Below are 27,558 nucleotides of genomic sequence, written 5' to 3'. Positions count from 1 at the left end.
CCTAATGCTGCTGTGAACACAGCTACTCGGTGTAGTTCACAAACGAGCAGCATAGGTATCACCTGGGAGCCTGTTAGAAATGCAAACTCTCAGGCCTCACCCAGACGGATTGGATCATGCTATTTGGAGGTGGACTTCAGAAATCTGTGTTTGAATCAGCCCTCTGGGAGATTCTCACAAACACTAGAGTTTGAATAACACAGAATATGAGGACTGATAGTCAATTCTCATGGTCAACATCTGTTTGAGGAATAAGTTTGCACTGCTTCAAACGCTGGCTCCACTACTAACCTGCTGTGTGACCTTGGGTATGATGTGTATCCTCTCTGTGCCTCATTTTCCTTGTTTCAAAAATCTTTGCTGTTGTAAGGGTTAGATGAGTCAATACATGTAAAGCAGTTAGCAGAAGGCTTGCCAGGTAGAGCTCCACAGATGATGTTACTGGTTATTTAAATATACATAGAAACAAAGCCAATGTTATATCATCTATAATAATAAAAGCATAATATGCTAATTAGACTGGACAGCCAAACGTCCTTCCTGACGTCCTTCTGAACAAAGCCGTGGCAGCTGCGAGGGTGAAGGCAGGCAGCCATGGCAGCTGGCAGCAGCTGCGGTGACTTCCCCTGATTGGCCCGGTCACCTCCCACAGAGGGAGGCCAGACTACAGCTTAGGACAGGGGTCCTCAAACTATGGCCCGCGGGCCACATGCAAATACAAATATTGTATTTGTTCCCCTTTTGTTTTTTTACTTCAAAATAAGATATGTGCAGTGTGCATAGGAATTTGTTCATAGCTTTTTTTAAAACTATAGTCTGGCCCTCCAACGGTCTGAGGGACAGTGAACTGGCCCCCTGTTTAAAAAGTTTGAGGACCCCTGGCTTAGGATCTGGCTTAAGCTGTCAGAAAGACATCCCCTGAGGGCTCCTGGACTGTGAGAGGGGGCAGGCTGGGCTGAGGGACCCCAAACCCCATGCACAAATATTCATGCACCAGGCCTCTAATATGTATAATAATTATCTATAATTATTGCCTCTGGGCCATAAGATCAGGATTGATTATTTTTTCTTTTTTTATACTTTACACACTTCTTTGGCAATTACTACATAAATTGCTTTAATGACCAGAAGAAACACTATCAAATTATTTGCATTGAAAAAGGGAAGGTATTAACTGTTAGATGAGGTACTGTGGTTGGCTATGGAATATTTTATGGATCCTCATGGGTCTCCCTGCATCCATGCCCTTATCCTTACAGCTAAGCATACCTTTTATTGGCTTCTGTATATACATGTGCGTTTGTTCATTCCCATGCAATCAATCCCCATGGGCCTCATTACCCATGGGCGTAGGCTCAGGATGATTGCCTGAATGGAGGTGTTCTCCATCCCTCCTTGAATCCAGGCGACCACTAGGTGAACAAACCCAGGCTACCATCATTGATCCTGAGACAGACAATGTGGAGCAGAAATAAGTCATCTTAGTTAAGGCCACTCTAGACCAACTATCTCCCAGCTAACCCACCATCTGACCACGGAGTGAACTCAACCAAGACTGGAAAACCTGCCCGGCTGAGCTCAGCCAAATTGCTGATTTGCAGACTCAAGAGTTAAATAAATGAATGTTATCTGAAGCTACTAAGGGGGGTTATTTGTTACCTAGCAAAAGCTAACTGATATAGTGGGTATACTTTAGGAGTGCTATAGTGCTATTATCCTATTCTTTTCTCCACATCCAGCAGTGAAATTTCTTTTCACTCTTTTATGTTAAGCATTTTATAGACAGCTTGACTATCAGTGTGAATAAGCAGCAGGCAGCAAGTAGAGCAGAAGCAAAGCATGCTTGGAAGGCACGTCCGTAATGAAAGGTGCTGCCTCCCCATCCTTTAATAAAAGAAGATAGGCCCAGAGGGGAAGTAAAGCCTGACTTAATATAAATGCTTCATATAGCATCTCCAGAACAACCAGCAGTTCTGTTCTTAGTCTGTTTCTCTGTTGAAGCTGAAATTTATTTCCAGTTTAATGTCTATCTTGGTCTGAACGGGAATGCTAAAGATGTGGGCTGGGACAGGAAGAGTGTAGTTGGCAAACAAGTGTTCCATTTCATTTAAGGATCCTGAGAGAAATTGATGTAGGCTGGACCCACTGATCTGACCAAGTGATTATTGATGATACTACTGTCCACTCTGCTAATGGCCATCAATTAATGAGAGCCCAGATACAAAACTAAGGTGTTCTCTGGAATTCTAAAGAGTAAGAAAGACCCTAGCCTTAGCCATTGAGAAATTTTCTATTCTTCTCTAACTTGTGGGATATATGGGTTTAAATGAGATGAATTAGCACCACGGCTAATATACAACAACCTTATTATCATTACCTCTGTTTCATACATGAAGAAACTGAGGAAAAGAAAGGTTGCATAGCTCCCCCCTAGATCTGAGGCCTGAGTTCCCCCCATTAACCTTTAGGATAGAACTCAACCAGGTGTCAGGACAGTGCATGGGACATGGTGGGTGCTCAATAAATACCGTCTACCTGACCAGGTGAGCTCTAGCAAGGATGCTGCCCCTGGGGGGTTATGAACACTCCCGGAGAATCAATATTAGTAATAAGTGTTTATGTTTTCTCCTCTTCTGTTCCTAACTTTCCACTTAAAGGGACACTTTGTGGATTTCAAAGAGACCATAAAATTCTTTGCAGCTTAAAAGTGGCCATTAGGTAGGAAGTTTAGGAGACTGTGTGGCAAGTGAGTTTTCCCAGAAAACGTGCAGTTTTTACTCAGGTTCTGTGGGTGGAGGGTGGCTGGGTATTGATGGACATTCTGCAGAAGGCGGGTGGTAAAATCACCACCCTCACCTGCCATTGTCACAGTGGCTTGCCTCTTTCTTTCTTCTGTATAAGACGTTTTAGCCAAACATCAACCTTTCGTGCGCTTATTCAGGCTTTGTTGCTAAGAAGAATCTTGCAAGTGCAATTTGGTCTCCTTCCCTCTCAATAAATAGGTCAGCCCTTTTTATCTCTTTCCTTCCATGTCCTATCCCTACCCCCACATAATGTACAGATGTGCACAGAACACACGTGCCCACTATCTTTTATTTGCTCTATACCAGGAAAATACAATATGGCACTCTGAAATTGAATGGGTCAGAATCAGCTCCGAACCACATGCCCAGTGAAACTGTTGGGATTCTGAGTTTTCCCAGCAGGCTTCAGACAGAAGTGGGGTCAGTATATTCAAGTGTTCGATGAGTTCCAGTGAGCGTCACTAACCACACCAACGCTCAAGGACCCTCGTTCCCTGGGCTTTGAACTCGCAGGTGTCGGTAATGGTATGTTTAAAATTTCAATCATGGTGTGAATTAACACACCCTTATTCCTCCTCAAGTTTGGAAGCAGAAAAATGCTTTTATATGGGGATGAGATGAAGCAAAGGAAAGGACATAGCTGATGACTTACAGGTGCTCTTGAACTCTCAAATTTGGATGCAATTTCAAATATGTAATAAGTCACAGCACATTACCGTGAGTCTGTTTAATTATAAGTTCATTTAAAAACACATACCGAACACATACTGTGTGGGAATTTTCAGTGTGTGTACATGTAAAAGAGGGATAAGGTAGCACTCCTGTCACCAAGAAGTTTGCAGTTGAGTTCAGGTGCAAGAATATGGATCTAGGGCCTGGCCAGTGTGGCTCAGTGGTTGTGCGTTGACCTATAAACTAGGAGGTCACAGTTCAATTCCCAGTCAGGGCACATGTCTGGGTTGTGGGTTTGATCCCTTCCCTCTCAAGTCCTCTCTCTGAAATCAATAAAGCATATTAAATAAAAAAGAATATGGATTTGCGAACCTAAATGCAATACTTTGAAACCCACACTGTCAGAAACAATATTTATTTTAGACTCCTAAATCCCAGGGAACATTCATCCTCCCGAAACATAATTGGATAGCATCTAAATCCTCACAATCAGAATCTTCTTTTGCATTACCAACCCCGGACACAAAAGCGAAGGAGGGTGAATTGCTTAAGTTTTGAAGAGAAAGCACAAGGATGTATTTGGTCCAGATCCTCTTACGCTGACCTTCAGTTCCAATTATTGAAAGAGGTGTCCTACCCCTTCCATCTCCCTATAATCAAAGACACGCTCCATTTTCCCAAGGACACATTCAGAAACTGAAAACACAAGAGACAAAGTGAGAGAGAGAGAGCTTTCTGTGGAAAGGATAGATAATGTCTGCTGGCTTTGGGGGAACCAGGAGGTTCTTTAATTTTTCCAAACACCCCAGTTCTCTTTCCCCTACCCCTGTCCCCAACTTGCCTTGTATAAGCTTGCCCAAGATTTCACAGCTGTTTGCCCTACTGGGCTTCCCTACCCTCACCAGGCAAAGCCCCTTTCAAAGACTCTCCCAGTACCGGACCACTTGGTGTAGCATAGTGGTTATGAGCATGGACTCTGAAGTCAGACTGGCTCAGTTCAAATCCTGGCTCTGCCAATTCACTGGCTGTGTGCATTTAGTCAAGCTACTATGCCTCAGTTTCCTTATCAGGAAAATGGGGACAATAACAGTTCCTACCTCACAGACTTTTTGTAAAGAGTAAGTAAGTAAATATGAAAATGATTAGAACAGGGCCTGATACAGAGTAAATGCTAAATAAGTGTTCACTTACTAAATAAACACTGTGGAGTGAGTTGCTCAATATGTCCCTCTCAAATTTAAGTTCCAACTTTCTGCTTTATGACATTGAGGTGCATTATTGAGGCAGTAGCTATCTCATACACAAGGCTGGAGTAAGGAAGGCATTACTGCTACTACTATTGTTACTATTATTGGTAGTTAACATGTATAGAATGTTTGTTCTCTGTCTAGCAATGTGTTCAAAACTTTGTAGACGTTAACTAATCCTTGCAATCACGCTTAGCAATAGGTTCTCTATTGATACCCATTTCTCAGGTGAGGAAACTGAGGCTCAGAAGGAACTAAATAACCTGCCCAGCATAACATAGTTTGGATGTGCTGGTTCATTCCCAGGGGATCTAAGGAGTATTCAAAGTCCTGGATCATTTGAGAAAGTTTGCACAAAAGTGACTGGGAACTAAGGCAAAGAGATTGGGTCAGAATGGTGGCTGTAAAAATGTGTCCCTCGGGTTGAGCTTGATTATGACCTCCTTACACACACACACACACACACACACACACACACACACACACACACACCTTGCGGGTGGGCTAGACTCAGTGACACACCTCCAAAGTTTAGAGTAAGGAAGAGAAAAGTAACTTCACAGTAGAGAGACCTGGTGAAAACCAGTCCTACCCTGGACAAGTAGTAAACTAGAACATCACCAGTGATGCCATATGACTTTGCTGTTTCCCCTGACATGAGGTGACAAGTAGGGCACTTCACTTCTGCCATATCCTTTCTAAAGAACCATAGCCCTACTGATAAGAATAACGACAGGCAAACCCCGATGGGGAAACATTCTATAGGGCCCAAGCCTCCTCAAGACTGTCAAGGTCATGAAAGAGAAAGATGGAGAAACTGCCACAGGCCACAGGAGATGGGGGGACATAACAACTGAATGCAATGTGGTACCTGAATTGGAACCAGAAGCAGGAATAGATCACCAGTGGAAAAGCTGGTGGAACCCAAATAAAAACTGGACTTTGATAATAGTAATAACCTAATGTCAATTTCCTCGTTGTGACAAATGAGCCATGATAATTTAAGGTGTTAACCATGGGGGAAATTGGATGAGAGGTATATTGTCTTTGGATGAAAGGTATAGCATCTTTGCAACTTTGATGCAAAACTAAATTACTCAAAAACAAAAAGCTTAGTAAAAAATGCCCTCGGGCCCAGCTGGCATGGCTCAGTGGTTGAACATTGACCTATGAACCAAGAGGTCATGGTTTGAGTCTGATCAAGGACACATGCCTGGGTTGTGGGCTTGATCCCCAGTAGGGGTCCTACAGGAGGCAACTGATCAGTGATTCTCCCTCATCATTGATGTTTCTATCTATCTTTCCCTCTCCCTTCCTTTCTGAAATCTATCTATCTATTTTAAATGCCCTCAGAAATAGTGATTTGATTGGTTTAGGATATGGCCTGGGCTTTGGAATTTTTATAAGATCCTAGGAGACTCTGATGTATTGACAAATCTTGGAAACCACTCATCTACATTCTTAAGAGCTACACAGCTGATAAGGGCACCAGGGGCCACTGTGTTCAGGTGGTCTGCCCGAGCCACGGTTCCTTCTCTGTGGTCGCAGTGCAGGGGTTCCTCCTGGGGCAGCTCTCCCTGGGAATAGGCCACATTTACTCTCAGAATCAGAATCAGATATCTTTGGTGGGACACTCTAAAGCACTGGTTAGGTGGGCCTAATCCTAATTCCCTTTTATGTTGGCTAAATAGATATCCAGATGTAACCTTTATGGAATCAAACTAAACCAGAGTCACTTATGTCAGGGACAAAGGAGACGGTCAACACAGGCACATAAAGGAAACTTAACCTAACCTTTTGCGAAGGTACAGCTCCTCTCAAAATTCAGAAAAGGATACCAGCTAGTTCCCAAACTCCGCATCTGTTCACACCATCTCTGAACACCCCCGCTCCCCTGACTCAGCTACTCTGATCCAAATAGAGAAGAAAACCACTTGGCAACCAACTAGATGAAAAACCCGAATAAAAAATCCCTTAGTCTGTAAGCAATTCTGAACTCGTTGCTCCCATAGCCTCGAGTTTCCCAACTTGCAGGCTGAATACCTTGAAATAAACTCCTCTTTCTGCTCTCTATTCAGAGTGCAGAGCTTGGGTGTTGACACCTTCCAGCATGCAATGAATTTATTCCTGAGAAGCTGAGTGAATGGAACACCCATAAATCAATTCCTATTTTCAGTGCATAGTGGGAGCTATTTAAAGGTGTTTTGAAGAGAACCTGTGGGCAATGAAGTTCCTCCTGTAACAGACCTCCCATGTTAGCTCATTTAATTTATTTTTAAAATTTTGGATCCAATGTTTTCTTGCAACAGGGCATTACATAGTCTAGTCATCCTTCTTCCCTCACTCAGGAAGGTCATGGCTACTATAAAGGATGCTGGAGATGCACTGCCCAGACCCCTGTTACACTGTGCTGGCAGGTGCACCAGTTCCCCAGACGCTGGGCTTGCTCTGGCTCAGTGTATACCTGTGACTTTTCCTGACACCTGCCCTTGGTTGACAGGCCCCACTTCCACTGAGATGCCTGGGAGTTTACATGCCCGTGCACTCCAGGCTGGCCAACGACAGACAGATACAGGGCTACCCCCTTGTCTCAAGGCAGGACGAACTGTGATCCAATTTTTACTCTGGAGCTCCTCCTGGGACAGGCTGAGGCTGGTCCCCAACTGAGTCCACATCCTTGCTGGGATTTCCCCTGCCCCATCCTGCTTTGGTCACGTTTTTATTGGCTGACCTGCGAATCCTTCCTCAGGGAATCACTTGCACACGAATCCCACTGTAACCAGGGAATATGACTTAAGTCAGCTTAGGGTTCTCTGATGGCCCCACCTGATGCTGTTCACCCACTGGCCACCCCTTACTAGCTAGGAGCTCCTGAGTAAGTCACATTATCTCCCCTGATCTACATTTATTTATTCATAGCCAAACTCAGAAGCTGCAATTTCTCCACTGGGCTCCCAGTTTCCGCTCTTGCTCCACCACAATCCAGAGTGACCTTGTGAAATGATTAAAGTAGATCATACCAATCCCCTTCTTAAAACCCTCCTCCCAGCCTGGCCAGCATGGCTCAGTGGTTGAGTGTTGACCTATGAACCAGGAGGTCACAGTTTGATTCCCGGTCAGGGTACATGCCCAGTTTGTGGGTTTGATCCCCAGTGTGGGACGTGCAGGAAGCAGCCGATCAATGATTCTCTCATCCAGCAAGGCTGGAACAAATAGCTTGTTCTGATAGAAGGTATCCTAGAGAAGCACATGAATTTTCTGTATAAATTCTAAGGTAGCTAGGTAGGGAAACTAGTCACATTATCAACAGGAGACTTTGTGATCAAGAATGACTCCCAGCCTGGCCAGCATGGCTCAGTGGTTGAATGTTGACCTATGAACCAGGAGGTCACAGTTTGATTCCCGGTCAGGGTACATGCCCAGTTTGCGGGTTTGATCCCCAGTGTGGGACGTGCAGGAAGCAGCCGATCAATGATTCTCTCATCATTGATGTTTCTACCTCTCTCCCTCAACATTCTTCTCTGAAATTAATAGAAACATTAAAAAAAAACAAAAACAAAATAAAACCCTCCTGCAATGCTCTTCAAACAAAAGCCAGCCTCTCCAGGCCATGCCGGTCTGGTTCTCCCTAACTTTCTGGCCTCATTTCACACCACCTTTCTCCTGCCCACTTCCCTCCAACAACATGGTCCCACTGCGTCCTGCAAACACACCAACTTCGCTCCCTTGGTCCATTCCCTTCAGGAGCTCACCTGTCATCTCCTCAGAGGCCTGCTTTGATCTCGTCTCCCATTAACACCTCGCCTTAGTTTAATCTCCTGCTTAGCCGCATCCCCATCTGATATTGTTCTTGTCTGTCTTTTGGTTTGCTCTATATCTGTCTCCTCCCACTAAAATGTTATCTCCGCAAAAGGAGTTCTTGCCCGACAAGTTCACCCCTGTTATCTCAGTGACTAGAGCAGCACTAAGCATGGAGTAGATGCTCAGTTAGTACGTCGTAAATGACAGAGGAGGGAGGGAGAATCGACGGCTGCTTCAGGCTTCAACTCTGCATGATGAAGATCCACAGTGTTGAACCCACCTGATGCCTTCTGAGCCAGGAGGCATTGCCAGGCTGCCTGTGATGCACAGAACAAAGACACCACCCTTGCCCCCTGATTGCTCCCCCAACCCTGGCAGTCTGCTCCCTTGAGGTCTGTCTCAATCCCTGTCTTTCTGGCCAAGGCCTTTGCTGCTCCTTTTTGGCTCAAGGCAGCCCAGATTTGTCAGGGCTCAGTATGCTGAGGGCCCCGCAGTCCACACTGGCCTCCCTTGAGCTGGGTGGGCAGCCCCAGCCCTTTTGCTGGGCTCCATGAAAGCTCAGGGAGCCTTAGGGTACCCCCATTACCCCCAGCAGCTGCTTCACAGCAGTGTTTCTGAAGCTCATGTCAGGGACCCCCAGAGTCCGCAGTGATTGCTGGCTGTACACAGTGATGGCTGGCTCCACACAGTGATGAGGCCACTCGCCTTGCTCCCTGGGACACTAACTGCAAACACTGGAAGCTGAATGCTCTAGAGGCCCCTGCCTGCTCTTCCAGAGCTCTGCGGGCCTCCGCTCTTCTGGGACAATGATTGTGGATTGAGGCAATCAGGCTAGAAAAATGCCCACGGGCACCAACTCAGGCTGGTGGGTGGGTCTGCAAACATCAAAATTACCCAGTTCAGAGGGAGGCCTGGCCGCTGAGCAATGGTCATTAGGGAGGCCTCTGATTGTGGGACGTGGATCCAGGTGCCCTCTAGGGTCGGAGCACCTGGATAGCTGAAGGAGGCAGAACTGGGCTTTCTCCAGTTTTGGGGACAGAATTCTAAGATAGCTCCTAAGGTTCCCACCCCTGGGACCCAAGCTCTGTGTGTAATCTCCTCCCCTGGAGAGTGGGTGACACCTATGAATGTGACAGGATGCGATGAGGTTATGTTATGAGAAAAGATGATGGGATTCCGCATGTGTAATTAAGGTCTCTAATTAGTTGATTTTGAGATAATCAAAAGGGAGATTCCCTGGGGTGGGCCTGACCTAATCAGGAGGGACCTGGCCCTTCTTGCAAAAATCAGTGGGGTATTTGACAAGAAACTGAAGGGGTCCATGGCGGAGAGTCGGCCAGGAAACGGCCCTCAGTCCTTCCATGCGAGGAACTGAACTCTGCCAACGACCTGAATGAACTTGGAAGTGAACCTCAGGCTCCAGATGAGAAAACAGCCCTGCTGGCCCCTGGAGTCCAACCTGTGAGCCCCTGAGCAGAGAGCCCTGCCAGGCTGTGCCCAGACGCACAACCCATGGAAATTGTGAGACAATAAATGTGTGTTGCTTTAAGCTACTAGGTTTGCAGTAATATTGTTGCATAGCAATAGAGAGGGAATACACCTGGGTTCCAGAACGGCCCCTGTGGGTTCCTGGTGCTGCCTCTCTGAAATCCGAGGGCTTCTACCTGCCTTGTCTCCCTCTGCTCCTCTACTTCAGGAAGGCCAATGGGAATTGTGAGCAGCATGGGGGCTCCACCTAACAAGCGCTAATTTAACAAGGTCACAGCAGTGTCCTTATATGTGAGCGAGAGCTTTGAGTTGGAGGCTTCCCAACATTTCTTGCAGCTCAACATTCCATGATTCCAGGATGTAGCCTCACACATGAGGGCGCAGAGATGGCTGAGTAGATCAAAGCACCTAGAGTTGGGATCTAAGATGGAATCAAAACTAGGTCTGAATGACAGATGACCCCTACTCTTCCATCTCCATTAAAACACTGTGGATTTTGTCCCTGGGTATTTGGACCCATGGTATAAAACATACTCTCTCTGATCTTTACCAGGGCATTTCCATCGAAGACTTCAGCCCCATTCTTTTAGTTCTTTCCATTACAGCTTTATTGTCTGCTTTGTCCTGGGAGGACTAGAGAGAATTGGCCACTCACCGATACTGGCTTCAGAGCACCAGTGGTGGCATCGATGCTCTATTGATATTGTTGTTCAAAATGACAGTATGATGCTCATGAAGTCAGATCTATCGTCTGTAAAGTGGAGCTGTGCAGCACTGCTTTGCGCCCCACCCACTCCCTTTGATATATATGGTTTTGCCACCTGGCAGCTGAAGTTCTGTGTTTACTGCTGCGGTACCGTCTCTGAGACTGTGAGAGCTGCCGCCTCCCTCCCACTCCTCTGGAACTAATTATTCCTTCTCTTGGTCCTTACCGTGTGCCACTTTATTTTAAAAATACTCACAGCAGTAAATTGGGACTTCCATTTTGTTCTGATGCTTAAACACAAATCATTGGGTTCTATTTTCTTTGAGCTCACAGGTGAAATCAGCCTTAACGTCACAAGATGTCACAAAGAGATAGTTGATTCCTTCAGGAGGATACTGAAGTGGCAGGACCTGCCAAAGCGCCTGACAGATGCTGGCTGGAGGAGCACAGCTCATGGGTGGGTGTGAGTTGGAGGATGTTTAAGGACCCAGCGATTCAAAGATGCAGAGCTTGGAGAAAGTGGTCATAGTGCCCGGGGCATTGGGGCCTGGAGAACGTGAGGGACAACCCACTGCCCTGAGAGAGTGTTGGGACACCAAAAGGACAGAATTTAATTCTCTGGATCCAACTTGAGAACCACAGATACAGGGACAAGAGAGACAAAGAGGAGGAGGATTCTGGAGAAATGGTGGGGCAGGGGCTGGGCATGGTTGGGCTATCTCTCAAGTCAGCAGAATAGACTCTCCACCTAATTGGGGTGGCGATTACAGTGGACGGAACTTGGTCTTGACGATGGGTCTAGATGAGGATCTCAGCTCTGCCCTTTCCAAGCTGAGGGATTAGGTAATTTACTTAACCTCCATCTTAGTTTTCTCAGCTGCAAAATAAAACTATGCTGCAGGTTGTCATGGGGGTCAAATGAGACAATATACTCCAAAACCTTAGCTTAGTGCCTAGCACATGGGTGCTGAATAAATGGTACCCAGTAGGAGACCACTGAACATGTGTTGGAACATATGCTGATGTATATGAATGCACCAAAGCTGGAGACAGCTGTTGTGATGCTCGGAGTGTCTGGAGATGACAGTTTGCAAAATTGTAGCAGCCATTCTTGAAGCTCTACCTACATCTCCTTGACACACACCTTTCCTGTATATTCCGAGGGCCTCTGCTACAAGCACCTACCACTCACTCACTGCCTTAGGGAGTTCTCCAATCTCGGGAGTAGGCCTGGCCTTACACAGGGCTGGGTACCAGTTTACACCTCTTAGCCACTGAAGGATGGAAGTTGGTGAATAAATAGTCTGGATTCTCTTGGGGTGGGGCAATTCCAGAGTGAGCCTCAGCAGGTGGTAACTTGCTCAAGAATGCCCCCTGTATTGGCTTCCTTCCCATCTGTGTAGCTTTCCTGCTTACCTACCAGAGCCTCCTTGGATCACCTCTCAAATAAAACAAGAGCATTTTTCCTTCTCTAAGGTCTGCTTCTGGGAGGACCCAACTAAAGGATAATTTAGAAGCCTTTAATTTCATTTGCTTCAGGAGCTCAGTAAACTCAAGCTGGTGCAGTGTCTGAAAGAGTGGACAGTTCTTCGGCCCAGGTTCTGACCTTAAGGGGTCTGCTCACTGGTATCTAAAGTGAGTTGAGAAAATATACAGCCAGGATTCAGAATGTCCTTTGGAAGTGCCCAGCTAGGCAGCGGGGTGAGTCAGGCATCCCCTGCTAATCTGTGGAAGAGCTAAGACGGAGGCTCTGGTGGGGCCTGCTGCAAGGCCCCAGTACCGGTGCCTGGCTTGTTATCCATGACCCAGCAGCACAGTTGAAAAGCCTTCAGGGTTTTTTCCACTGCCTCCTCCCTTGGGCTCCCATTTCCAAAGTGCTCACTGGGCAGAGAGCTGGCAGAGAATCGTTTCTGCCATTATGGGGAGCTCTTGCAACTAGAGGACAAAGCAGGGTTTGCTTAAACAGTGGGCACTTCTGCAAGGACAGAGAAAAAATTCAAATAAAGTTGTCCTCACTAAAACAATCCAAGTGAAATTTCATATAAAGAAACATCATCACAAAGCAGTAAGAAGCTGATGTGTGTTTTTTCCCAGTTTGAATCTAGAAAGGCTTATTCACTTTCAATATTCAAAGAAAAAAATTTCTCTTTGACTCTCCCCTGAATTTACCAGACATCTGGATCTGTGATTGCTTAGCTTGGAGAGGTGCGGAGAGATGTTCCTCTTGACCCAAGGATACCTTCAACTTAGGCCCTAAGTCTCCAAGTTTGGCTAGAAAAGAAATTGGAAGGCCTATGGCAGTAAGGTAATGAAAACCCATCCTAAGTCCCCTGGGTTGTGGAATTCAGTGGAAGTTATGTTGCACCAGGATGGACAACCAGAACCTAGTCCCCAGCCTGTGGTATGTGGAGGGGCTTTCTCTGACTTAAGCTCCCAAAATCGTTGGCAGCTGTGGTAGATTTCTTTTCTTTTTTGCAAAAATGGCCCTAATAATTCCTCTCTCAGTATTCATAATCTTGGGTGGTCCCTTCCACACTGACTATGTGCTTGGCCATGTGACTTACTTTGGCCAATGAGACAATAGCAAATGTGACCTAAATAGACTTGAAAGTGCTTACACATTGGAGAATGCCCTCTCTTGCTGTTCTTGGATGATGAGAGACATGCAGTCTAATCACTCCTGTCACCCTAGCCAAAAGCCAGCACCAATCTCCATTCATGGACCAAGAAGACTCCAGCCAACATATCAACTGACTGAAGAACCACCTACTTAATTCATAGAACCAGTAGCAATAAGAAATTGAATGGTAGCTATTCAAGCCACTAAGTTTTAGGGTAATAGCTAGGAAATCCGGATGCAGCTTTTTGTTTTTTTTTGTATAACAAGTGATGTATTTTACTTTATACATTAAAAATATCACTCTGAAAAGGGATCTATAGGCTTTACCAAACTGCCAGTAGGGTCCATTGGAAAAAGCAAAAAGCTAACTATATTCAGATAAAAATATTTTAAACTTGGTTGATTTATTTTAGTGCCTATTTGCCCAATTCTGTCTCTCAAAATATTAACATAACTTATGAAGATAACTGTAGGAAAAAGTTGTGGCAAAATAGCCCAGCAAACTTATAGTTGTACCTGATTCTGGTTGTATCTGATTGTTTGGTAAGTGACCCAATAAAAATTCAGTCTCTGTATATAAGACTTTTTTTTTAAGTCATCAGCTTGTTGCATCCAAAAGAGGCACCTCAATTATGATCAAGGGGTCCTTGCCTGCTCCACCCAGAGGCCAACTCTGATCTATTTGGTCAGGGCTGTGAGTAGATCGAGGAGGAAAACAAAAAAAACATAAAAGAGACACTCATGTGAGACTTATTTCTAATTTAATAATACACGAAAGCTTTATTCAGGAAACCAAAGTTAAAAACAAGCTCAAATAGCACAAACAAAAGAAAAAAAAATCAGACTCCCGGAAAGCTAGAGAAAGAAGGGACTAGAGCAAGTAGAATGAGAACATGGCCTTGAACCTGAATTTTCTGGTCTAGAAAAAATACCTTGTAGCCTAACAGCTTCTTTTTGCCCACTTCCTCTTTTAGGGTCTGTGTGCCTTCCTGCAGCCTGTCATTCAATCAGATGCCAACTCTTCATGTTTACCTCCTCATTGGATCAAAAATAACTTGACTTTCTCCTGGGTCTTTTTGGTGATTGATGGAAAGAGGAACTCCAGTCAATGAATGCAGAGGCAGGAGGCTCTCCTTTTATTCCCTCTCCTTATTTCACTCCTTTCCCCACCCCTTATTGTGTCCAAGGAAATTTGTAGCAAATTCAATATTATGGTTGGCTGAGGCAAGGGCTTACTGGTACACTCATATTTCCCCCACTGGGCCACATACCAGTATGTCCTTATAAAGCCCACGTGGAACACAGCCTAATAGCTATAGTAGGAACTAGATAGAAGGACGAGTTATTGGCTTAAAGGGAACTTCACCACTTAGTTAACTATCCTGTATCAAAATCCTTGGTTTGGCTCTCATTTTTGAGTTCATCAGCCTACAGAGGCGATAAGTGCCCAGCTCATCAGGATATCCGTGCATAGAGCAAGGTCACGCTAAGAGGCAAAGTGAGCCAAAGGAGGAAAAACTTGGACCAGAGGACCATAATCCTCCATTTCTGCCACTGCGGGCTGTTTGAGTTTCATAGAGTCATTTTCTCTTACTGTACCCTGAAGCTGTAAGTGCTCCAGGTTTTGAAATCTGAGAGAAAAATGAGAAGATAATGGGAAATCATACCTGTATTATTTAGACCAAGGTCCAATTTATGTTTCTTGCTGATACACAATAGAATCAAGTGCCAAGGTTCTAATAAAGGTGCAGAGTGAGTGGGAAACCAAAATCACTGGGCCTTCAGGTGATTTGGTCTCTGCTTAAATGCCACTTCTCAGGAAGGCCTTCTCCCAGGACCCTCTCTGAGTCAGCACTCTACCCTCTTGAGGTCATTACTTATCCCCTCTGTCCTATATTATTTTATTGACAGTACTGTCTGTTCACTCTCCACTAAAATATAAGCTTTGTGGCCGCAGGGCTTGATCAGTTGCTCTCTGCTTATTCCCATTGCTTACGGCAGTGCCTAACATCTGGTACAGGACAATACATATTTGATGAATGAATGAATTATAATAAGGAGAGAACATCCTACAAAATCAGGAAAGTCTGAGCCCAGAAAGATGTGAAAGAGCCATCCTTCACTTCAGTTAAGTTATTCTATGTTCTTTAGGTCAAGCAAGTTTCTTCTTCTAAAGAAGCAGGCATTTCACCTATGGGTTGTTATCCATCCCAAGCTTTTGAAGCAGAGAAGGGAGGATGACTTATTACATCTGCTTTGAAATGATTCTTCCCCCAATTGAATTTTGTGGTTCCAGCATGTAAATATACTCTTCCATGACACGGCATGCCCACAATTGATTGGTGTACGCTGGGCAACAAGCCCAGCTGGACCAATCAGAGCCCTTCTCTGAGATTTTGAGCATGGGATATAGACAACAAATGGCAGTCCTTTTTCCATTGGAAGTACAAATTGGGCATTCATGTTTCTGGTGTATGCAGGGAGTAACTGGCTTTTTAGCCATAGAAGTGAAGTCTGTGTAATGAAAGAAAAAGGGACAGGTGCAGAGACAATGCATCGGCAGTATTTAAACACTGGGCTTGAGTTGTTTCTGAATTCTAGCTACCTCTTTGTCCTCCCAATGGTTTGACTGTTCAATATTTATTCAGATTTTTTTTAGCCAATTGATCTCCAGTTTTGCCAGAACAATTTATATTTTTATTTCTGTCATGTGCAAAATCCAAATAGATATAAACAACATAGCTAACTTTTTCAGGAAGCTCTGCCTGGCAGTGCGGAATTATAGGAATGTTCATACCCCACTTTTATAGATGGTGTGTCACCACTTGAGGCCAAAGGTCTCTGAGGATAACAACAGCCTGAGAGGTTTCCCGACAGGAGTGTGACACTGTGCTGGAGAGAAAATTTGGAAGAGATGGAGGTAGAAATGGCAAGGCTGCACAGGGCAGTGGAAGAGCACTGAACTGTGAGTCAGCAGCCCTGGCTGCAATGCTCACCTTGCAAGTTTAGCAAGTAATTTATCTCTGTGTCTAGTTATCTGTCATTTATTTATTTACTTACTTACTTATTTATAGAGAGAGTGGAAGGGGAGGGGAGAGACAGAGAGAGAGAAACATCGATGTGAGAGAGACACATCTATTGGTTGCCTCCCACACAAGCCTCAACTAGTGCTTGTGTGCACCCTTGACTAGAATCAAACCTGGGACCTTCAGTCCACTGGCCAACACTCTATCCACTGAGCCAACTGGCTAGGGATATTTTTTTAAAATTCCATTAACAAGGTCTGTCCAAGCACCCCAAATCTATGGTTCTCCTAGTACATGAGAGGAGGGCAGAAAAGGAGGGTGATGTGAGGATCCTTTCCCAAGGTCAGTTGGAGCTCTGATCCAGGGGAGAAACAAGAAAATGCAGGGATGCATGGAAAAGGGCCAGGCTGCTTCCTTGCCACTGAGGCAGTTTACTGAGGGGCCCAGAGGAGAAGCAATGGAAGCTGCTTTATCCTTTGTACAGTGGGTATCCTTCAGAGGCTGTAAGCTGGGACTTTGGACAGAAGGAAGGGGCTATTGTATTTTAAATTTTGGTAGGTTTTTGGGGTGGGGAATTCTGGGAGCCATATTTATTGTTGCAGGGGGAAAAGGCATAACAAAGGAGTCCTCTGTTCCCCTCCCAAGACCCCATCCTTATTCAGTGGACTCTCACCTTCCTCATCCTTCAAACTCATTCTGATAAACAATAGCATCTTCATTACTACGTCTAGAAAGGTGAGTGGAAACTCTATGCAGTGGCCCAGGACAGCTTTTCTCTCTCCAAGCACCTAGTCACAGCTTTTGCAAGGCAGAGAACAGTGGAAACGCTACATGCCCTCATCAGACCCAGTTCACGCTACATGCCCTCATCAGACCCAGTTCAAGATCAATGTGAACACTTGAAGGAACAGCTAAAATCTCTAGGACAGTGGTTCTCGAACTTGAGCACACATCAAAATCCCCTGGAGGTGCTGAAAACAGAACAACCTGGCCTCACCTATAGTTTCAGACTCAATAGGTGTGGAGTTGGGCCTGAGAAATGTCTTTCTCTCAAACTCTTGGGTGATGCTGCTGCTGCTGGTCCAAAGGCCCCAGTTTGAGAATGTGGACTAGAAGAATGCATCACTGCCTGTGGAGGGTCAGTAGCATGGCACTTGGGATCTTAAATTCAAACTCAAGTTCTCTCTCTTATCAGCTGTGTGAAAGATAAGGAACCATTTTCTCCCTCTCAAAGACTCATCAATTTCCATCTTGTCCCTTAGGATGGGAACCCCCACTCTTTGGGAAGACCAGTATTGGGAAGATAGCTTCCACCATTCCCTCCACCCTTTCCTTTATTTGCCCCTCCCACCCCCAACGGAAGTGCTCTGTGAGATGGGAAATAGGTAGTAAGCAAGCATAGCTCGGGCCTCCACTTGGCTTTTTCTCTAGGATCTGTGTGCCCACAGCAAGCTAACCTTTCCTGCTCCTCGAAGCCACACACCTCCGGAGGCAGGTTCTACCTTGGGAAAGATAGTAGAGGAAGGAAGCAGGACCTAAGGCAGGGATGGGCAACCCCTGGCACGCGTGCCAAACATGGCATACCGGTAACTTTTATATGTTTCTCTTGGCAGCAAAAGTCCCACTGATAATATCAAATGGAGTCATAAAGTTTTCTGTCGGGCTATCAGTGTACATGTATACACTAAAAAATAAATGTATTTTTCATCATATACTGTGTTTTTGTTGCTCGAATGAATTTTATTATTTCTTCAAGGTTCTTCACATACATACACCTTAAGAGATAGCAAGTAGGCATAACATGTTCTCAAAAAATTAGGGTTGGCACACAAGAATTTTGAATTAGAGATTTTGCTGGTTTTGGCACTCAATCACAAAAAGGTTGCCCACCCCTGACCTAAGATGCTCTAGCTCTTCTGTCTTACTGAATATATTTCTGTAGCCCTTTCTCCTTTGGTGAATCCCAATGTCTAGGTATGAAGTAGGATTAGGAGTAGGAAGAGCAGGCTGATTCTGGCTGCTGGTCCCAACCTTTTTTTTCCAATCAGGCTTTCACAAAAAGCCTGATTTTTTCCTTCTTTTTTTTATCACTTACCGCGTCTATGTATCAGTAGGTTCAAAGAGGGAGTAGCTGTGGTGATTACCTCCTTGGAATCTTTGGTAGAACCTTGACCAAGTAGTATCCTCTCTAGTCAAGTGCGGAAAATAACAGTCACCACTTAGGAGGTTGCTGTAGAAATTAAATATAACACTAGCCACAATAGACAGTAATATAATAACTAGCACATGGTCGATGCTCAAAAGTGTTCTCTTGTCTTGTAGGCCTGGATTTGCATGAAATGTCCCCAAAGCAGAATTTTAGGTCACTGCTGCAAACAGAATTCTTTTCTGTTTGCTTCAGAATTCTTTTCCAACTCTGAAGGGAAATCATTTTGTAAATGTGGCTTAGGAGCATACATTTTTCAGTTCATATAGCTAGCCGATGCAGGTTTTATATTTTAATTTATATAAATAAAGCTAAAGGCTCTGAATGACATGATGCATGTAGGAGACTGTGAGAAAGTCTGTGTTTGCACCTCTCTGTCTGCATATTGTATGCAGGTACAAGAACACGCATGTGCATACACAATATTTAATAAGGAACCCAACCCTCCCCCACAAACCTTAACACAAAGCTGAATACAAAATGAAGCTAACAGATGTAGCTTTAATAATGCTTCACTAAATAGCTTACGGCAAATTTATTTTTCTTAAGCTAAAGAATAGCAGGAAATTTTGCATATCATCTCCTAACTACTCGAGGGCCTTAAAAACCCAAGGCATTGAGCAAAAGGAGGCTAGTGTTTAGTTGAACAATAACCAAGCCTCTTTGGTCTCCAAATGTTATCCTGAGAACTATGAGGCCATTCCCAGAGATACTATTCAAAGGCATTTTAAAAATCCTTCCTCAAATAGAAAAGTCAGAGACTATTAACACATTTTCCCATTTTATCATGCATGCTGCTCAAGCTACAAAAGTAATGTTGATTCCAAGACTTGTTGTTTCTTAAAGCAAAGTCAATATCAGAAAATGAAGCATCGAGCCCTCACGTAACCTGTAATGAGGAACATCGGAAATCTGGCATGGCAAATGGCAGATAATGACACATGATAGCAACAGTCCCTTCCTCTCTCCCAGAATGGGGCAGGTAACAGTACTTCACTAGCATCAGCTCATTTAGGTTTCATGACAACCAGGTGACATATGCGTGACAGCTACTTTCTTTTTTACAGATGTGAAAACTGAGGCTTGGTTCAGGTTAGGGTGATCCTGTTGAAGTGGCAGAGAGGAGCTAAGTATTCACTCATCTGACTCTCAATCTAGGGCTCAATGAGCTTGTCTGGATACTGAGCCACTCATACTATCATATCTGACCTGACTTTTCAGCCCAGAGGACTGAGTTCTTTGGATTTTGCCATCTCATGTTCTACATGCTAGGGGTGTGCTTTCTATTAGAAAATCTCAATGGATTGTGCACACCTCACTGAAAAACTCATGGGGTAGTGGGGAACAACATGGATGTTGTAGTCGGAAAGACAAGAATTCCAAACTCTTTTAAGGTTGCCATAAAATTAAATGAGATAATGTATGTGAAAGGCCTAATAGGGCATACCATAGACATTCAGTAAGTTAATTACTTTCTTTCTTATGGTTATAAGTAATATATTCATTCTAAGCCAAGAAAGTAGGGTGCAGAATAACCGACCAGTGGTTTTAGACTTAGTTCAAGAGAAGAACCGGGAAAAAGAAATGCAGAATTCAATGTTCACTTGGTGATAGCTTTTTCTTACGGCTAAATGGATCTATAAAGGAACTGTTAAATATATGTAGTTTAAAAAAGATAAATGGGACTGACTTAGCATATCAACTAGGTTTATTTTTCTCTCCTAGGCAAAGAGGCACTGGATATTTTTGGGGAAAAGTTGGAGATTGATGTGCTGGGAAAGCAGGGTGACTCTGGTCTCAGGGGGGCACGTAAAAGACTCTTTTTCTTACGTGCTGTCATCAGTAAAGGACAGAAGCACTAATCCAAGCCTACAGGCATGAAAAATCATCTCCCAAGTTCAAAATGTGTGACTAGTTTGGATATAGGAAGTGATGGGGAGGCTGAGACCAGATGGTCATTTGCTAGAAACTACCATTTTAGCAGGAAAATAAGCTTATTCCTCAAGTATAAAATGGGCCATCTTGGAGGACAAGGTGAGGTGAGTCAGCAAAAAGTGCAAACTCTCCATTTAAGATACGAGAAATAGGCAACTTTGTCTAGAAACAAAATCAGTTCAACAACAAAACCCAAACACAGAAGTGAAGATCAGTGAATTGTTGTAAGTTTTCCCTTTGATGGATCAGAATTCAACTTTTATTACCTAAGAGGATCGAATGTATTTTTTCCAGACCAAAGAAAACAATCCATAAACCCTAGTGCAGCTGTCACTCAGCATCAATTTGGTGTAGACATGGGAAGGGACTTTGAGTTTCTCTGAATGGTTGTTAAAACATGTAAGAGGAAACATTACAGGAATGTCCTTTGAACAGGATTTTCTCCCATCCCTTTTTGGGCACGCAGATTTGTTCTTATCAGTTCGTCACTAGTGACGCCAACCTCTATGAGTGAGCAGGAAGAAAATCAGCTAGGATCTCCTCTGGTAACAGCAAGCCGTACTCTGGAAAAGATGCTGACATCTGCAGTAGAAATGGAGCTGTAGTGACAAGAACATGGCTTTTTGGAAACATGTGAATTAATTCACATGGGATGATGAATCTAATTAATATCATACTGCCGGTTGCTAGCCTCTGACCTTGAAAACTCCAAGGCTTTAAAACTTCCTCCTCTCCTCATCCTTTGTGCTTAAAGCTGTTTTGAAATGTTATTTTGCAACACACCCTCATCCTCCAGATTTGATTAGTTTTTGAGCTGGCTACTAATATCATGTAATTCAGGTCATATGGAAATGTTACTTTTTAAGTATGTAAGGGCTCACAGATTCTATAAAAGCTTCTGTTTTCTCTTTTCCAAAGTGACAGAGGAAGGAAAAGGAGTGAGGAAATAGCAGCTAGTAAATTACTTTAATTCAGACTTAAAGTGGCTATAGGAGATGATCAAAAGGGGTACAGAAAGGAATAAAAAAAAGAGTTAATTAGTTGAAAAAAAGAATGATACAATGTTTAGGCAAGTTGTAGAGAAAAGTCTGTGCCAGACAGCAATGAATCTGATTGAGAAGGATGGGAGATCCCCAAAACACTGATGACTCAGGGCAGGGCTGTGGGGGAAAGACAGGACTTCTTAGGCTCGACCAGAAAGAAGACTCCAGAGAGATGAGGCAAAGCAATTTTTTTGCCAAACAAAGCATTATTTTTTATATTTATGTGTTTGTTTATATATATATATATATATATTTTGAGAGAGAGAGAGAGAGAGAGAGAGAGAGAGAGAGAGAGAGAGAGAGACTGACTTTGAGTAAGAGAGAGGCTGTGGGTGTAATTAATATTATGTTGGGGGAGGGAGTCTGGTCAGTTCCAAAAGCAGTACTAAGGCAGTGCCAGATGAGACCATCAGGGCACCGGACCTAGACCTATCCGTTTTCAGCACTGATTTCCCTGACTTCTGGATGGTAGGAAGACTAGAAACCATTAGTCCAGTTCTGCCATTCCACAGATGAAGAAACTGAGCTCAACAGTGGTTGAGTGACTTATTTAAAGGTGGTGTAATTCCAAAACAGGAAATTACAAGCAGTTACTTCAGCACTAGAACCAGGTCTCCTGACTCTTGATCAGCATCCTTTGCCATCACACCCTGCTGCCCAATTGAGGGAAAAAAGATGCTGCAAAAAAAAAAAAAATGTCCATTCTCTGTGCCTCCTTTGACCAAACTGAAAAACGTGAATGATGCAAGAGGTAGCACAGTATGTAGTTAAAAGCTTAGTCTCTGGAGTCAGAGTGGTTGCATTTAAATCCTGGCTCCACTCTGTGATAAGGCTCTACATAGCCTTTCTCTGCCTCAGCTTCCCTATCTGTAAAATAAAAATAATAACAGTACCCTGACTACAAGGTTGTTATGAGATTCAGTGAGCTAGTATAGGTAAAAGCTTTCAGAATTAGGGCTCGCTCTTCTCCCCCACAGGCCTACTCTGATTAGTCACTGCTTTAGATCTATCTGTCCTTCTAAATCAGATTTATGGCTTACTAAATGTTATCTGGTATTATATATAAACTCATACAACTATAGTTGGCATCATTCATTTAGAGATCAAAAACTGCTTTGTCTTTTACATTAAGTGAAGTGCTATGAGATCCCTGAGGAAAAAAATGATGTAGAAATGAGCTGCTACAGTCATTACAGTAATAACAGCAATTTTGAAGAGTTCAAAGTGAAGTTGGGGATCTCTGGAAATTTCTCTTAAGTCTCTTTCCTCCTGTAGGACTAATTAAAAAAACAACAACACACACACCTCTTTGTCTACTCTTCATGTCCTAGCTTCCTCATTGCTATGCCACATCTCCTCCCTCCCACTTAACTAGATTTGAAAAGCCCTCTGCACTCAGTATAACACCACCAGTGTGACCTCCTATAAAGCATCAAAGGTCACTACCTCCAGATTTCCCCCAGGGAGTCACTTGAAAATCACAACGTTATCCTAAGGATGTCTTTTCTGCAAGCATTTTGGTAAAGAACAGATGAGTATAGTCCCTTGACACCTGAGAGCCAGAATTGAAATAGGAACAAGATTTATGTCTGCAATTGCCATTTCTTCCTCTACACAAAGTCATTGACTATTTTGGCTCAGCAGTTCCATCAGCATTTGGAATTCTGAAGCTCTGCTGTGAGAGTAAAAATTAAAAGGGAAATGGGTACGGTTCAGACCTCAAGCTAGCGCCCTTACGAAAGGGTAATCAGCCAATGTCAGCAAGGATGGTAGGAAAAGAAATAGTATAAATGCTCATTTCACCTCTGTCTTCCCAAATTTTACTATAGTATCTAATTTTTTTTTTTCAGTTTTAGCCACTTGGGGCTGTTTCTATGTATCATGATGCCTGAAACATACACAGAAAAACTTGTATATATTTTTTATCCATCCAGTCAGTGTAGCATACTCAGAAGGTACAAGAGAGTGTTATGCATAATTATGATTCAAGTGCACCTTCTGGGTACCCCTTATCACTAGATTCCTGACCTGCTTTTCAGTCTCTTTGGTAGGTGCTCATCTTGAATAATTTGTTTTAGTTAGTAATGGAAAATTGAAACTTACAATTAACTTCTGGGCAGGACATATAAGTCTATCTGCATATCCTGAAGAATGATCCTAAAAGATGCCTAAATGAGGACCAATTATTTTTTAAAATTAATTATCCTTTATGATTGCTTCCCTCTATTTCTGGAAGAATGCCAATTTAATCCACTCACTCAGTAACAATTCCTAGATATTAAAAAAGAGCTGATTACTTTGTTACATCAGCTTCTGCTCAGGAATCAACTTTAGAGGATAAAGTACCAAATCCTGAGCTTGGCATTCAAGGCCTTCCACAGAAGGGTCCAGCTTTTCATTCCAGCATATTCCCCTACACAAGCTTCACACTCCACCCAAATGGATGGGCATTTTTAGGGTTTGCTGACCATAACTTGGGCTTGCATAACTTTAGCTCTGTCTATGATGTAACTTTTACTTAGCAGACCTCCCCCTCCTCTCTTTAGTTTCCAAAAGCCAGCTTAAGTCCTGCCTCCTTTCTCACATCATAGTAGTCAGCTGTCCATATAAACATGAGACTTTATATCCTCCAGGGGGTTCATTTATGTATCTGGTGCTCACTGACTGATCAATAGCTTCCTATCAGGTTGGTCCCTGCTGACAAGGGATGACATTGCAGAAACGTATCTAGCACAGAGGCTGTAAACACCAATTTTCTTATCTTTATAGCATTGCAAAGCAGTTCCATGATGTGAGAAAAATAGTTCATTCATAGTACATCATCCAAAAATCAGATTTATCTATTTTATCCTTCATCTCTCTCAACTTATTTCTCAAATTATCTCTCATTTCTACCTAAATGTTCTGCTGAAGGCCAGTTGCTACAGGAAGAGGTTCTATTGGCAGAAACATCAATGTTTTAGTTGATAACCATCACTCCAGGCTTAACTCTCAGAGCTTAGCAATGTCTTTAAACAAGCTAATTAAGGGGCAGTTTATATTGTGTTTGTGCATGTGTGGTTGCACAAGTTTAACAAAGTAAAAATAAAATTGTGAATTCTTGGGAGATTTTAGTATGGAGAAGTTAAGGAGATTATTGTTTTGTATTCTGAATGCTAAGGTGGTAGTGCAGAAAATGCCAATAAACAAAAAAGCAGGTACCATTCCAGGGTCTGCGTGAATGTTTCCTGGCATATCCCTATGTCCATCTGCACCTGCCTCTTCTCTTCATATTGCTCAGAATTTTAAAAATTTAAAACAAGAAATCTCTCGATTTTCCCCCCTCAATCTTATCAATAATGTAAATGTTAAATTGATGCTTCAATTATGTTTTCCTTTAATTTCTCAGTAAGCTATTCTAGAACTAGCTCGATAATTGTGCACATCGCCACTTCCTCCCGGATCTGTGCCCTTTGCCAGCTTCACTGCAGTCTTCTACCTCCGCACCCCCTCCTGCCCCCGCACTCCAGTCCTCCACTAGCAAACAAACCCAGCAGTAATTACTAATGTCCAAGCACGTAATTCCGGCAGCACTAGGCTTCTTCATTTGACGCAACTACGCAGGGAGCTGTCTGGACATGCAGCATAAAGTCGAAGCTTTCTGATAACTCCTACCCACCTACTCTCCCCTCTTCCCATCACTAAGGCACAGTTGTTTATTTCATCTGCATACTGAAGAGCTACAAAAATGATTCCATGTAGTTATATACTGTTGAATAATAATTTTATACCAATTTATAATCACAAATCAATACATACTTACATGGAAGCACATGGTTACCCATAAAAATAACTATAAAACACTAGGAAATAAATAGCCAAGAGAAAGTACCTTCTCTATGTGGACAGGGCATTCGCGCATTTCTAGTATATAAATGAATGGAGTTATAACGAACCAAACACAATCCAAGACCTTGAAGCTTTCAGGAGATCATAATGGCATTTCTTCAATGCGTTGTATATGTCCTTACATAATATACTATTACTCTTATTTAACAATACTCATATAGTCCAATTTTGCTCCTGATCATTATATGCATACTTTAACTGTATAAAACAGCTGGAAACATCCCTGTGATAATTTGTGTTCACTAAGAGGCTCCAAGTCTCAGAGTAGACAATGGTTAAAGTACTTATCACCGGCCTCAGCAAAATCCCGCAGTGCTATAACAGAAACTGCAGTAGATCTGTAGGTCAGAACAATTTCAGTCTAATACCATGGTCCTTTCACATTACCATGAAGGACACAGTTAGATTCTCCCAAGGAAAACCAGAATTAGTGTTGTCAAAATCAGAAACTATCACCTGAGATAACCAATGTCCATAGGAAATACTTCCACTCACTCTGAAACCATGGCCAAAGAGGTTAAATGTATATCCTCTAAGAACTGCAATATTTATCAGAGATGTATTTTTTGGCTATGTGATTGGGTTCGTGCCTACGTATAAGCATGGGGGAGAAGGAAAAGGATGAGGGGTTCATTCTTAAAGTTGATTTTGCTTAGTTAAACTACCCCCATATTTTTGTCAAATAGAAATATGTATGGACATACAGCTCTCCTATAAGCAAATCCTATTGGCATCTTCCTGTATCCCTCATTTATGGCTACCAAAGTCTATAGAGAGATCTACTCTGTGCTAAAACAAAAACAAATGAAAACCTTGATATTTAACTGGATAAATAAAGATTTTTTTTCAAAATGTTTTTATTTCATATCTAAAAAAGGGAAGCAGGGCCACACATAAAATTTCCATAAGTGGACTATTTATTTATTTATTTATTTATTTTTGAAGCTATGCAGGAACTGAGGGGATGAGAGAACAGGTAATTGATTGTAAAGGAGTACCTGTGGGCAGGATTTATTTTTTCTTTCTTTCTTTTTACCTACTATGTCTGTTTTATTAGGGAGTCTCTGTAAGACACAGGTCTGAGAGAGGCAATTTGGCCTGCAGCCCAGGAATCTAGCCCTGCCTGGCCAGGCATCTCTGCAGTAGATGCAACACTGGGGCCAAATCGCTGTCCGCGGTGCTGAAAGGGCGAGGGACCCAGAGCCGGCCCTTGGTGTTGCTGTCCAGGGTACTGAGTGAGGTCGTCCGCAGTCCCCAAGGCAGCCCACCCCCGCCAGCTCTCCGAAGAACCCTCCCACCCAGCACGACCCGCCCGCCTCCCGCCAGCCCACAGCTGACAAGGAGCAGGCGGCATAAATCAAGTCCGTAGGGCATGGAGGCTGCTGCCGCTGCCGCTGCGGCTCAGCTTGCCCGGGGCGGAAACTCCCCTTTCCGCTTTCGCCTCCTCAGCGTCCACACCCTGCCTTCCCCCCAATTCGTCCCTGGGTAATAGCGCCCTAACATCAACAGTCATAATAATAGGGTCAGAACGACAGGGTTTGTTTATTTTGGCCTACAGAAAAGAAGAAAAAAAAAACCCCAACAGCCTAAACATCTCTGAAAACTGCATCGCAAAATGGAAGAGAGGACCCACTGCTGTTTCAAAAGAGTAAGTTATTATTTAGTACGTATCCTTGCGCTTCCTCCGAATCGCTCCATCAGCAGTGTCTCCATTCATCTCTTCCCCAAGCAGCTCACCTAGAAAACACTTTAAAAAGCCCCAGGCAGGAGTCTTGCCAGACGCGCACACACGGAATACCGCACCCTAGGTGCACAAATACTTGTATTTGCCCAAGTTCACTTGGTCTGCCCAGCTACAGACCCCTGTGGGTCTGCCGCCATCCAGCCAGATCCACGACGTGGGGAGTGGGCTCCTTACCTTGGCTTCTCCCGAGGGTGGTGTTCTCCCGGACCCTGCAGGTTTCAAGTGTGGAGGAGCCACCGGGCTGGGAGAGAAGGAAAGACAGCGCCTGACCTCCCTGAGGTTTCGCCTTCAGTGCAATGTGAGCTCTGCCCTCATCAAAGATGGCCGTCCCTTTTGACGTCAGCAGCTTTTAATAGCCACCTCCTGGAGGGGGAGCGT

General features: G+C 43.7%; 1 protein-coding gene across 4 annotated transcripts in view; it reads right to left on the bottom strand.

The window, feature by feature from the left end:
* The window catches only part of SNAP25 (synaptosome associated protein 25kDa), a 79,472-nt gene extending 51,950 nt beyond the window's left edge, over nucleotides 1-27,522 (bottom strand). Inside the window, exons 1-2 of one of the 4 annotated variants that reach the window (XM_006758087.2) lie at nucleotides 27,355-27,519; nucleotides 18,460-18,594 (exon numbers count right to left, since the gene is read on the bottom strand). The gene's annotated coding sequence lies outside the window, so the exon portion shown is untranslated. Of the gene's footprint in view, nucleotides 1-18,459; nucleotides 18,595-27,354 lie in introns of all 4 variants that reach the window. The other 3 variants (XM_015560276.1, XM_006758088.2, XM_006758086.2) reach the window with 3 other exon arrangements.
* Between the last annotated feature and the right edge of the window lie 36 nt (nucleotides 27,523-27,558).

This window comes from Myotis davidii, unplaced genomic scaffold (genome assembly GCF_000327345.1).
Source record: "Myotis davidii unplaced genomic scaffold, ASM32734v1 scaffold32, whole genome shotgun sequence".
Taxonomy (NCBI): domain Eukaryota; kingdom Metazoa; phylum Chordata; class Mammalia; order Chiroptera; family Vespertilionidae; genus Myotis; species Myotis davidii.
This window is presented reverse-complemented; position numbering and strand designations above follow the sequence as displayed.